The following is a 12,573-nucleotide window of genomic DNA, read 5'->3' as shown; positions in this document are numbered from 1 at the left end:
TAAGCTGTACCACTTCGAAACAGTGGTTCGGAGAGTCGTTCACAATGGAAATGAAGCTTCGTTACGTTCCTGAAAAGCACTTAAGCTTCAAATCTGTGGTGCAATGGAAAAATAGCCATTAGCGGCAGCCCTACACAGGATGGGACGCTTTTTGAGGAGCTCCTCCCTTTCCGTTTTGCATTGTGGGATAATTATGGTTACAATGTGTCCATGGTTCTGAGTATGTATTGTGGTTATCTGACCTTATTCTCAACCTTGACACTTATCACGTATCTATATTACATACTTTATACTCAACGACCAGCTGCACTATACGTCCAAATGTTTGTGGACACCCCTTTCTACTACTACCTGCAGCTAATTTAAGTTGCTCCCATTGCCGACACAGATTTTTTGGGAAATTCTAGGAGTGCAGCCAAGTCCAGGCAGAGGACTTTTTTTTTGTGTGCAAACAGATGTTCCTGCCCTTTGTTAAAGGCAGAAGGCAGAGTCTCATAGCAGAGATAGTCAGTAGGCTACAATTCCATGTATTCTGCAACAGGCTACGTGAGCAGAGCGGCTCATTGCGAGGAAGAAGCTCGTTTCTGAGAGAGCGCAGGGCTGAACAGACGAGCTGGAGGAATGAAGAGTTAGTGATGAAGTGTTGAATGTGTGAAATTCTCTCTCTATCGCGATCGCTCACTCTCTCTCACTCATTCACTCCCTCTTTCCCCTTCACATAGCCTGTCCTTTCATCCCCTCTTCCACACTGTCCTTTCCCCTCTTCTTACAAACCAGCCAATCTTTATCTTACCCCCTTTGTTTCCTTTCTCTTTCTTTCAACCTCTCCCTTCACCTCTCCTCCTCGTCTCTCTTTGGTTCTCTCACTTCCTCTCTCACTCACTTCCTCTCTCTCTCTCTTCCTCTCTCTCTCTTTGCTTCATTCATGCCGTCTGGATGGTCTCGAGGGACGCTCCCTCTCTGAATTAGGCCACACAGACACAGAGAGGCTTTTAGTGTGGACTGAATGAATCTCAGTCTGACTGCTCCCCTCTCTTCCTTCTGCTCCTCATTTACAGGCCAGCGGAAGACACGCGGTGTGTTTCATCAGTGCTCCGCCGAGCCCTGGAGAGGGAGGATGAATACGAGAAGAGATCAAAATCTTCCTTCGAACCATGTGATCGAGACATTCTTTCATGAATGCTTTTGAGTACAGTCCAGACAAGCTGACATAGAGAGAGAGTTTAAGTGAGTTAACCCATTAGACCCTGCACATAAGCCCACTCATCAGCTCTTTACTCTCAAAACATCAGTTTCATAGACCCTAAAATAGAACCCTGTGGGACTCCACAAGATATGCTACACCAAACTGCTGCCAAATCATTTACAATAGGTTCTGCATCAGAGACTTTGGGTTCAAGGGGTTAAACTAGTTGGCCAATTAGACTTGAAGGCAAAGACATCAGTGGTGTCACTGATGGCTTGATAAGACTCAAAAATCTCCAACCAAGATCAGCACTGTGGTCAAAAACTGACCACTGATGAAGGGTTCGAACACAAGCTGTGCATTAACAGATGGGCTACAGTCCACTTTTGGCTAGTGCGTGTAGAAACTCCAGCAACACCGTTTTCAGGATTTTCAGCTCAACAGTCTCCAGAGTTCCTTAGAATGGATTAATAAAGAAACGAAAAGAGAGAGAACCTCTCTGGACAGTGGTGGGGAGCATCTCAAAAAGCATCTCAAAATGCAGAACACCACGTCCAACCTTGAGGAGAATGAGATACAACAGCAGAACACTGTGTTGAGTGTCACCTCTTTCAGCCAAGAACAGAAAGCTGAGGCTGCAGTGGCTCAGCACAGGCTCACCAAAACTGGACAGTAGAAGACTGGAGAAACCCAGCCTGGACTGAGGAATCTGGATTTCTGCTGAGGAACAGGGTTTAGCACCAACAGCATGAATCCATAGACCCAACCTGCCTTGTGTGAACAGTCCAGTCCACATAATGATGCACAATTTCCAAAAGGAAAGTCATCTCAAACTGCTTTTGCTGAACGTTGACAATGAGTTCAATGTTCTACTGTGCAGGAATTGTCAACATGGACCAAAAATTTCCAATGGACCAAAGAATGTTGTCCAACATCTTGAGGAACCCATACCAAAGGAAAGCCCTACCTAGTATTATTATTATAGTCTTCTCAATGAATTGCTTGGTGAGGGTACCTGGAATTGATTAGCATTGGTTTCTTGGCCTGAAACTGACCAAAGATAAACCCCATAGAAGGCAGCTGACAAATCATGCCTAGTGGACCCATAATACACCTCTAGATGGACCTCATAAAATGTCCGATGCATAGACATACCAAATAGGAGTGTCTAATAAAGTGGGTGGGGAGTGTCTAACAGCTTTCAGTGACTGATTATTATGGTATCACTGTTGTCACCTTAAAGTCGGAGATCTGTTTAGTGCTACTTACCAGCCTGTCGAACACAATTGCTTGGAAATGGAGGGTTTTAATGGGTTTGAAAAATGTTGACACTGTGAAACATAAAGCAATCCCTGTCCCTGATTCATTTGCTCTGTGTACCATCAATTACACACAATATGATCCATAAGACAGACACGGATTCGGCTGCTATCAGCAGCACATTAGCTGCGCAGTGCATTTTCGAGCTTTAGCCAGACCCTAGATCAATCCGCTTCTGACGGTTCGCACCCGTGCCCGCTGTGCCTCCTTTTGTCGCGCTCAACAAGGTGCAATCAGCCTAATTAGATGCTGTATCACAGTCTCCAACAGAATCACTGGGAATTAATGCAATTCAGCAAGCATGCCTAATTGCTGGCTAAGGCTGGAGAAAAGCAGTGACGAGTTTAATTGCCTTAACTTGATTTGCATAACAAATGCATTGTTCCTAATCAATGGACATCTTATGGCTGTGACCCTTTAAAACGCTCATCAAAGACTATTAGAGCAACAATGAAGCACTTTAGGCTCAGACGAGATGAAGAACGAGAGCGTGGTCTGAGAAATCTGATCTAAGTGTTTCAGAAAAGTTATCAGCGCATGCCTAAAGGTCCAGGAACTCATCTGCTGGAGGTGGGATGTGATTTCGGTGGGTTGTTTTTTTGTTGTTGTTTGAGCTTGGCTCATATTAGATTTGAATGTCCTGTGATGCACATTTAAGCACACCAAAATTAGCTTTCACCTTCCAGGGTCCCCCTGGTGACTACGCCTTGAAAGCTCTTCTTACTCTTCAATTATTTCTCACTCGTAACTCACTGAAACAAGCAGAGACAGTTTGGTAAAAGAGACCATTCTAAAGGTTCCTAAACTACATTTGAGTTTTGAGGTAGTAGAGGAGATATATATATTTATATATATATTTATACTATTATTTGAATTAGATTTTTATACTTTAGCTACACTTTTCTTGTTTGGCTGTTGATAAAGAAGTTAAAAGTGCTTAATTAGGCTACAGTAACAATTGTTACTAATCTTGTTTTAAAAATATTACAAATATTTAATATATTATTAGCCAATAGAGTGTGTGCACTGGCGTCACATTCTTGTTGGAACATGACCAGAAATGAAACAAGTGATTCTCTGCTCAAGTTAAAGCCATTTGGATTCGACAGTGATCCATTCAAATTACCAACGACCCAATGGTCCATGGACATATACCTGGGAGGGATGCGTTCAACTGTTTTCAGGCACATTTAAGAGTCTGGTTCATCCAGGTTGGCTAAGTTTGTCTTTTAATCAAACTTAGCATGTCGCTTAACTCGCAACCCCAGTGGACTCACTCAGTGAGCTCCCACACGTTCTGGCACCTGGATTGCAGTCGCTTTGGTGAACTGCAGCAATCCATTAGTTCCTCTTCTTTTGAGCTTTTGGAAGTTTGTAAAAGGAAAGCTCAGAATCGGGCCCCGGGTGGTCCAGCGGACTAAGGCGATGTCACTGTGATCAGAGGAGGGACCAGAGAGAGCGCAATTGGCCTTGCTCTTTCTTGGGTGGGTAGATGGGACTATCCCCATATCACACTAGTGCTGGCGTCTGCTAACCGGCATATCAGAGCCGGTTAGATCAGAGGTACATGGCGCTTCCCTCAAGATGTGTAGGTTGCCTGGTGATGTTGCATTGGCAGCAGTTCGAAAAAGAGGGTGTTTCAGAAGGGGGCGTGTGTTGGTCTTGCCCTCACTACTGTCAGGGGCGTTGCATGTGATTGGGGATTGGGTGGTTGGGTAATTGGTGATCTAAATTGGTGAGAAAATGGGTAAAGATCCAAAATAAAACTCAGTAGGTGTGTCCGCAGTGACTCATGCTACCTGTGATGTCACGTACATACCCTCTATATGAATGTTCCCAGTATTTGTAATGTTACTGATCATGAGCCACAACCTCCCATCTACGGTTGTAGAAACACACTATACTCCCTCCAAGCCATAAATAAATCACGCTCTCCGAAAACACACACTTTAAGCAGCACTGTGTTTGCAGGATACCTGCCCAGTGTAATTACATCCTCCTGCACGCAGTGTTCATGCACAGTGCTGAGGGCCATCAAAGTTCATTAACCAGTTCTGCTACTGCAGTGCAGCAAACAGAACTAAGTCTCTCTGTTTTTCCCCTGCATGATCTCATGTGCATTAGGATTCAGGCCTGAGCGTTTCTAGCCGGGCGATTTGCGATATTACAGCCTCAGCCTGCTGGAGGGCAGCTAAACAGATCTTAACCCGAAGATCGATAAGAAGGAGGAGGAAATAAAAAAATAAAAGCCAAACTGTGCGATCATTATGCGTCCAAAACGAAAAACAAAAGAGCACAGAATTTACTGCATGGATGCAATGGAAAGGGAGGCATCTGATCCTGCATGAATGTGGAGAGGGAGAGCATGTGGCTATGCATTGTGAATATGGGCTGCACATAAAAGGCAAATAACAAAGGACACACAGAGATTGTTGGTACTGATTCCATTGGAGGGGTGAAATATTCTAGGTTTCTTGGAATGGCAAGATGTCAGACGTCAACATCAATGGCGATCCTGAATTAATCTATTGGCCTGGATGATTAAGCCTCAATGATGCCTTGGAAAATTGGAATTCCAGTGATTTTCCAAAATGTTCCAACCAAACGTTGTTGCGTAATTAAAAAAGTTGAGATGTAAACAACTTCATTCACACTGGTTTGCAATGGTGGGGAATGGAACCCAGTAAGGCAAGCTATGTCATGAAATCAACAGGGACATTATTTCATGGCTGCCAAATAACACACGTTCGTAGCTCCCCCTAGCACTAGCAATGCTCCCGATACTAGAAGTGTATCCTCCGATACATACAAAGCCAGCCGTCCCCTTATTTCAAACTGATGCCAATGCAGCAACGCTGAGCAGCCGACATGCTCAGAGGAAAGCGGCAGGTCTCCAGCTCCACCGCACCAGCTAACAGACTCCTGTGCCGGCCAACATCGCTTTCGATCCTGCTTTTGTTGGAGTCACTGTCTCTACTGTGCAGGGAAGAAGACTTTCTACTAGCTTTTGGAGGAGCATTGCTGTGAGGATCTGACTGCTTTCAGCAACAAGAGCGGTAGTGAGAACAGGATGCTGGGTGATTACCACCCCACCTCATCCCCCAACACACCATCAACTCCCCAACTCATCTGAAAAGTATTGGACGGAGCACCAACCATCATTCCAGAAAACACAGTTCTTCCACTGCTGGGGGGCTTTATACCCTCTCTAGCCCACGCAATGGTGCCAATAGGGTCATCTAGTTCATCTGCAGTGCTTCTTGACAGGGAATAGATGCAATAGTCAGAAATAAAGGCAACTGAAAGTAGCTAAATGCATTCATTAGAATCATAAGGGTGTCCACAAACATTTGGCATGCAAGGTGGAGGGGTACATTCGAGGCATTGTAAGGTAAAATAGTCCACCAAAAAGTGTTTAAGAGATCATTCAGATGTTAACCCTTGCTTTCATTCACTGCTAGTCACATCACAGCACTGTTTGGCTAAACGTCCTCTTTGCAAAGATTATACCACAGTGGATTACGTGTGGCATCACTCGCACTTACTGGGATTTGCCTGAAATCTCTCAGGGAGCATCTTAGGATCTTGTTAGGCTGGGAGGAAAGCAGGGAAGGCGCATAAAAGGTGTCTTTGTTGAAGGTTTGGGAGTGATTAACATGCCTTTTGGATTTGACTTCAAAGAGCTTTCTGTGTCTCTGTCTTTATCGCTCCCTCACTCCCACTGCGCTAATGAAAAGAGCACAGACACAACACTGTTCTGTGAGGAAGGAACAAAACCGAGCCTCCACATAGCTGCGGCTGACTGCAGCTGGATGTTTCCCCAAAGCTAGCTTTGATGCGCCTCTTACATCTCAGCACTTTAAATTCAGCCATTTGAATCTAAACACCACTTTGTGTCTAAAATGCGTGCCACCTCCGCCACACACAGCCCTGCGCTTTCTTCCTCGGCTGTGTGTGAAGAACAACCTCCACTGAGACGTGATTAAGGTAGAGTTACTAGTCTGTGGTGTAGCGAAGAGAACAGGGTGCAGAAGACTGCCTAGAGAGCAGTTACTAGACAGTATCCCATAGGAATGTTACTATCCCATGCTAATGCTAATGCCAGTTTAAATCTTACGAGCCAACAGCCGATTGGGCTGTTATTAGTCAATGAGAATGTTACAAGACAGTGGGAAAGTTGCTAGCCAACAGGAATATTATAAGTAAGTAGGGAAATTCTAGGCCAATAGGAATGTTACTAACCATTGGGAATGCTCCTAGACAGTTGGAGTCTTACTTGCCCATGAGAATGTTACTAGCCAAAGAAAATGTTACAAGCCAATGGGAATGTTACTAGCCAACAGGAATATTACTAGCCAGTAGGAATATTACCCAGTGGATAATAATATTTACTAGTCAACATGAATGTTACTAGCCAATGTGAAAAATTCTAGCCATTAGAAATGTTACTAGCCAATGAGAATATCACTCCACAGTTACTAGGCAGTGGAATTGTTGCTGATCAACAGGAATATTACTAGCCAGTAAGAATATTTTTCAGCGAATAATAATATTTCTAGCCAATATGAATGTCACTAGCCAATGGGAAGAATTCTAGCCAATAGAAAGTATACTAGCCAATGAGAAAATCACTCCACAGTTACTAGCCAGTGGTATTGTTGCTAGCCAACAGGAATATTACTAGCCAGTAGGAATATTCCCCCGCCAATACGAATATTTCTAGTCAATATGAATGTTACTAGCCAATGGGAATAATTCTAGCCAATAGAAATGGTACTAGCCAATGAGAAAATCACATTGCAGGTGGGATGTGACTAGCCAGTGAGAATGTTACAATAAGAATGATACTAACCAGTTGGGATGTTACCAGCCAATTGGAATGCTACTAGCCAGTGGCATTGGCAGGAAGATTACTAGCCATTAGTAATATTCCTAGCCATGGGTAATATTTCTATCCAATAAGAATGATATTAGTCACTGGGAATGCTTCTAGGAAATTGGGGTCTTACTAGTAAGTGAGAATGTTACTAGCCAGTTGAAAATGCCCCATGCCAGTGGGAATGTTGCTAACCAACCAAGAAAGGAATATTACTAGCCAATATACATATATCCTAGCCAATATGAATGTTATTAGCTATTGTTAACAGACAACTGGAATGCTGCAAACCGATGGAAATGTTGCTAGCCAACTGAAATATTTCTAGCCAATTGTAAAATCACTAGCCAATAGCAATGTTGCTAGTCAGTGAAAATGCACTTAGACAACTGGGGTTTTACTAGTCAGTGAGAATGTTACTAGCTAGTTGGGATGTTGATAACCAACCAGGATATTACTAGCCACAATAAGAATGCTACTCTTCTGCTGGGATGTTACTAGTCAGCTGAAATGTTACTAGACAACTGGAATTTTACTAGCCTCTGAAAATTTCACTAGCCAGTGAAACTGTTACTAGCCAATTAGAATGCTACTAGCCAGTTGACATGACACAAGTCATTGGGAATGTTACTAGCCAACAGGAATATTACTAGCCGGTAAGAATACTTCTAGGCAGTAAGAATGTTACTACCCATTGAAATGTTGCAAGCCAGTGGAAATGTTGCTACCCAACTGAAATATTACTAGCCAATGATAATGTTACAAGCCAGTGGGAATATTACTAGCCAATTGTGATGTTATTAGCCTATGAGAATGTCATTAGCCAATAAGAATGCTACTACTCTGCTGGGATGTTACTAGCCTCTGAAAATCTCACTAGCCAGTGAGACTGTTACTAGCCAATTGGAATGCTTCTAGCCAGTGGACATGACACAAGCCAGTGAGAATGTTACTAGCCAACAGGAATATTACTAGCCAAAAACTAGTTTTAATTAGACTAGCCCCTGGAATTGTTGCTATCCAATATAAATGTTACTTAATCAATACCCAATGGAAATAAGAATAACAAGCCAATAAGAATATTACTAGTCAATGTAAATGCTCCTACCAATAAGGGAGTTTACTAGCCTAGAAGTTTACTAGAGCTTCAGAAAGAAACCAAGCCCCATAAAGGCTGTGTATTCATTCACATAACTAACTAGTGTTCGTTATGACATACAGTTCACACGGTTCAGTTCTCCGCTATCAGCAGCTGACGATTTCAGCACCTCTGTCAACCGCTGATCTAAATTTGAAGGTGTGGAACGAGGCCTTTAAGTGTTATCGGCGCAGAGTACGATCACTGGATTGAACTGAACTGCTGACGGAGGGGCAGAGAGACGTTTTCAACCACAGAGAAGATGAATGTTCACAGGGCAAGCCATCGAACGCCTGTCAAACCGCAGCCTAGTTTTTGTCAAAGAGATAGCAGAGATCATGAACACCTTAGACTCAGGTTTGGGCAGGAGCTGCAAGGCTAATGTAGCTAAAAACGTCAAGGAAGCTTAAGTGCACTGATTAGCATCATGCAAACATTGATCATTGTGATGGAAATCAATTATTGAGAAGGGAAGAAAGTCATCCAGAGTGGTTTGGTGTGGAAAGCTCCAGTCTAGAGAAGCCTACTGAATCAGAATTGTTCACAGTGGTGGTGAACGGAATCAGCAGTTGTCCCGACGCTGGTTAGTTGTTGATGGTGTTTGTTTAAATTTTTAATTTTGAGTGTTTTTTAAGTGTTTTTTGATAGACATAAATGTCAAAAACAGGAAATTCTGACAAATGTTGAGAAAAAACATCTCTCAAATGCCAATTTCTACTATTCCCTTTTTTTCTAGTAGATTCTAGTAGTGTGTTTAGCTCTAAGTTGAATTACACTGCAAATTTTGCCAATCGAGACACACAGACATCAGAAGCTTGTAAAAGACAACATTGACATTGTTTTTCTTCTTGCCGCCACTGTTTTCCATTTCTAACAACTGACTGAAACCTTTTTCTACTCTTTACAATCACTGTCAGTCGCATATCTAGAACTTCCAGAAGGCCTAGAGTGATGGTTTGGTCTCCTGAAGTTTGTCCAAGCCACTGTAGATCAAAACATGAGTGGCGGATTCCACTGTTAGTTCTTAATTGTGCTGCTATCTGATACAGATGGATACAGAGGCCTTCGGTCCTGCTTGTAAAGTCCTTATCAAGGGAAGCAAAGGCTTAGCTGTATCTTCCTAGATACCACAGGAAAGCATTACAGTGGCCAGGGATTTGGGGCACTTGGAAAGATATCATACTGGGCCTCACAACTCTAACAATTCTACCAGTAATACTTTTTTGGTCTCTTAGGTCAAGGAGTGGTGAGTGCTCTCATGAGCCTTTGCGATTTCTTCAGAACTGACATTCTAGCAGTAGTTCCAGTAGATGTGGTTATAGTAGAGTGTGTTTCTATATGTGTTGATGCTGCTGGGGAAAATGTGGACTTAGGGCTGCTGTGGTTTGATATGCATGTGTTTCTGGACTTGAAGTGGACGCTCTCTCCTGCACTAAAAGAGATGTGTTCCCATTTTCTGGTTGACCCTCAGCTAAACCTTTGTGACCAATAAAAGGGAATTCTGAGCGTAACCAACTGGTGGTGGTGATTCTTCTTCTCCCCATGTTACAATACTTTCCTTTTGGAGGTTCAAGAATTCAACTGTTTCGTTTCCTACCTACCAAAGCATGGTAATGAAAGATTTGGAGAGTGTTTGAAAACTAAAGTTACAGACATGTATTTTCCTAGAAGTTCTAGAAGGTGCCAAGAGTTTCCCAGTGCAGATACATGCAAAGCGAAATAGTACCCATACCACCCGTTACATGAAAATTCATCACATCATATAATCACAGAATGTAAAGGTGCCCTGCCACAATGGCCTGGAGGTTATGAGTTGGAATCCTAAACCATGCTGCTTTGCCATCAGCTGTCGGAGTCTGAGAGAGCACAACTGGCTGGTGGGTAAATAGTGCTCTAAAAGTGATGTTAGCACTGTTAGCTAGTGCAGTGGGGCTGTGAACCCAGGGCTTTTCTTTGAATGTGTCAACTGCCTGGCAGTGCTGAAATGAAGCATTTTTATTGGTCCTTTCGTTGTGATTTTTCAATACAGTCTCACTCACTCATTAGTCTGTGACACTTGTCATACTCTTCAATTGCATGAACAGCTGTCAGTACATTTGACCATAGCCTGGCCGCTATCCCATAAATATTACAGTATTAACCTATCACAGTGCTGTGTCCCCCTGGGCTCTGTTACAACACTTCGTTTGGGACATAAAGGAGCATATTTAGGTGTTAGGGTGGTCCCCTCTCCTGAAGCTGTATTGAAAAATCCCAAAGAATTGACCAATAGAGTTGCTCCAAACTGATTTGGAAATAAAATCTGTTTACATTGACTTCCATTGAGTTTAGAAGGTTTAGAAGCACTGCCAATAGAATAGAAGCCTTTGGAGCAGATGCCAGGCTTACCCTTAAGCTGTGGAGTAGTGAAACTGTGTTTTCTGGAATAATGGATGGTGCTCCATCCAGTATTTGTCACTAACACTCTGATTGCTAACTGCAATCAAATCCTTACAGCAATGCTGCAAAATCTAGTAGAAAGTCTATTTCCCCACACAGTAGAGACAGTTACTCCAAAAACAAGTCAGGCTTTTTTCTAATACCATTGATTTAAGAAGAAACGATGAAATGAATGAGCAGGTGTCCCAATACTTTTGTCCATATAGTGTGTTTTATAGAATTCACAGGGAATAATATAGTTATATTGCAAATATAGAGATATAGATAGACTATATGCAATCTATAATTTCTATACATGCAAGTGTAGGTGTATTAGATATGGTATGTCCAGCCCTAAGTTTGATATGGTATGTCCATTCCATAAGTTCCATCACTTTAAAGAAACTGCCCTTGCACTCTCTGACCCTGCCCTAGAGCATAATGTACACAGACCATTGTTATCATGCTATCTCCACTGGTTCACACTGGTCATACTCTTCAGTTGCATGAACAGCTGTCAGTACATTTGTCCATAGCCTTGTGTTGCTATCCCATAAATATTACAGCATTATGTTATTAACCTCTCATAGTGCTGCACCCCCCCGGGCTCTATTACAGCACTCCACTTGGGCCATAAAGAAGCCTCATCAGGAGTTGCGCCAGTCCCCTTTTGGGCTGGACGTATATTCACTGCCTGTGCAGGGCCAGTCTCAGCTGCTCGCTTTCATTAAATCTGTGGATAACTCCTCTTAAGGGAAAAGAATTGTGAACACGGTTCAATAAGCCTTCAACAGCACTGCTATCGTATGTCAAAAATATCGTGGTCTCTAAGGACAACCAGCATTTGAAGACAATCTATAGACTTCTGGGGGTGGGGGAGGGGGTGTGATTTGGCAGCTGCAGCTGACTTTTGTGTGTTCCTGAGAGAAACAGAGGACGAAAGGAGTGAGCCGAGGGTAAAAGGCCCAAGGGAACCCAAATGGTTATTGTGCGTGCCGCTGGCGATGGCAGTTACAGTATCATAGAAATGGTGGGGGAGTCAGACATGGTGTACAGCTGAGATGTAAACAGCAGCACTTACACAATAGGGACAGAAGTATTGGGACACCTGCTTGTTAATCAAGGGTATTAAAAAAGGAGTAACTGCCTCTACTGTCCAGGGAAGAAGGCTTTTACTACATTTCTGAATAAGAGGATTAGTGACCACTCCTCCCCTCATCCCCAACTCCTGAAATTTTAGTAGCACCATCATTCCAGAGAACTCTTTTCCACTGCTTCACACATCAATGCTGGGGGACGTCATACCCCTCCACTAGCCCCTCACTAGAGTACTGGAGTCCTATTCTATTGGCACTACTTCACTACAGGGACCCAACATTGCTAAGCTGTATGTAAGTGTATGCATTTCCACATCTGTGTCAGCAAAGGTGCAACTTAAAAAGTATGGATTCTTTAGAAGGGGTGTCCATAAATATTTGGACACACCGTCTAGAATCAGCTTTTCACTATGTAGTACTTTTCATTTCCATAAGCCTCAATATTTAAGAAATTAGCAGGGTAGAACTTTGACCGTCTGCTTAAATATAGATGATTAGCCAAGTATGTCCAGGTTAAATATATGGTCAAGCCTGGGGG

General features: G+C 42.9%; 1 protein-coding gene across 1 annotated transcript in view; it reads right to left on the bottom strand.

Annotated features, from left to right (window-relative positions):
- Positions 1-12,573, bottom strand: part of syt9b (synaptotagmin IXb) — a 52,903-nt gene that overhangs the window by 34,769 nt on the left and 5,561 nt on the right. The gene's annotated exons all lie outside the window — the stretch shown is intronic.

The sequence above is a fragment of the Salminus brasiliensis genome, chromosome 19 (genome assembly GCF_030463535.1).
Source record: "Salminus brasiliensis chromosome 19, fSalBra1.hap2, whole genome shotgun sequence".
NCBI classification, from domain to species: domain Eukaryota; kingdom Metazoa; phylum Chordata; class Actinopteri; order Characiformes; family Bryconidae; genus Salminus; species Salminus brasiliensis.
Note: the sequence above shows the minus strand (reverse complement) of the source record. Positions and strands in the feature narration are given on the sequence as shown.